The sequence below is a fragment of the Arachis hypogaea genome, chromosome 15, assembly GCF_003086295.3.
Source record: "Arachis hypogaea cultivar Tifrunner chromosome 15, arahy.Tifrunner.gnm2.J5K5, whole genome shotgun sequence".
In the NCBI taxonomy this organism is placed as follows: Eukaryota; Viridiplantae; Streptophyta; class Magnoliopsida; order Fabales; family Fabaceae; genus Arachis; species Arachis hypogaea.
The window spans coordinates 71,414,572-71,416,210 of NC_092050.1; the positions used below are offsets into that span (position 1 = coordinate 71,414,572).

General features: G+C 32.0%; 1 non-coding gene across 1 annotated transcript; it reads right to left on the reverse strand.

Annotated features, from left to right (window-relative positions):
- Positions 1 to 1,190: 1,190 nt before the first annotated feature.
- Positions 1,191 to 1,298, reverse strand: LOC112752238 (small nucleolar RNA R71). Its single transcript, XR_003176686.1, has one exon. It is a non-coding gene; the product is annotated as a small nucleolar RNA R71 (small nucleolar RNA).
- Positions 1,299 to 1,639: the final 341 nt, after the last annotated feature.

The window sequence follows — 1,639 nt, forward strand, 5'->3', positions numbered from 1 at the left end:
CTTGCCTATTAAGAAAGATTCAATCTTTAAATTTTAAAATCATATCTTTTTGTTTCTTGTTAGTCAAGTAATCAACTTTAATTTTCAAAATCAAATCTTTTTAAATTTCTTTTTCAAATCTTTTTCAAAATAAATTTCAATCACATCTGTTTTAAAATCAATTTCAAAATCTTTTCTAACTTCTTATCTTTTCAAAATTGATTTTCAAATCTTTTTCAACTAATCTTATATTTTTGTTTGATTCTTATCTTTTTCAAAACTACCTAACTAATTCTCTCTCTCTAATTTTCGAAAATGACTAACCTCTTTTTCAAAATTCCTTTTTAATTAACTAATTGTTTTAAATTTTAATTTAATTTAATTTAATTTCATTTTTAGTTTATTTTCGAATTTTAACTTTAATTTTAAATTAAAAACAAAAATATTTTTATTTTATTTTGTTTAATTTTCGAATTCTTCCCTCTCTCATCCCCTTCTATTTATTTATTTATCTACTAACACTTCTCTTCTACTAAAAAATTCGAACCCACTCTTCTCCTTTGTGTTCAAATTTTTATCTTTTCCTTCTTCTATTCTTCTCTTCTTATACTTACATAAAGAATCTCTATACTGTGACATAGAGGATTCCATATTTTCTTTTGTGTTCTCTTCTTTTTCATATGAGCAGGAACAAGGATAAGAACATTCTTGTTAAAGCTGATCCTGAACCTGAAAGGACTATGAAGAGGAAGCTAAAGGAAGCTAAAGCACAACTCTCTGGAGAAAATCTGACAGAAATTTTCAAAAAAGAATGAGACATGGCCGAAAATAATAACAATGCAAGGAAGATGCTTGGTGACTTTACTGCACCAAATTCCAATTTACATGGAAGAAGTATCTCAATCCCTGCCATTGGAGCAAACAATTTTGAGCTAAAGCCTCAATTAGTTTCTCTGATGCAATAGAACTGCAAGTTTCATGGATTTCCATCAGAAGATCCTTTTCAGTTCCTAACTGAATTCTTGCAAATCTGTGATACTGTTAAGACCAAAGGGGTTGATCCCGAGGTCTACAGGCTTATGCTTTTCTCGTTTGCTGTAAGAGACAGAGCTAGAATATGGTTGGACTCTCAACCTAAAGATAGCTTGAACTCTTGGGATAAGCTAGTCACGGCTTTCTTAGCTAAGTTCTTTTCTCCTCAAAAGCTTAGCAAGCTTAGAGTGGATGTTCAAACATTCAAACAGAAAGAAGGTGAATCCCTCTATGAAGCTTGGGAGAGATACAAGCAACTGACCAAAAAGTGTCCTTCTGACATGCTTTCAGAATGGACCATCCTGGATATATTCTATGATGGTCTGTCTGAATTATCAAAGATGTCTTAGGACCATTCTGCAAGTGGATCCATTTACCTAAAGAAAACGCCTGCAGAAGCTCAGGAACTCATTGACATGGTTACAAATAACCAGTTCATGTACACTTCTGAAAGGAATCCTGTGAGTAATAGGATGCCTCAGAGGAAGGGAGTTCTTGAAATTGATACTCTGAATGCCATATTGGCTCAGAATAAAATATTGACTCAGCAAGTTAATATGATTTCTCAGATTCTGAATAGATTGCAAGCTGCATCCAACAGTACTAAAGAAATATCTTCTGAGGAAGA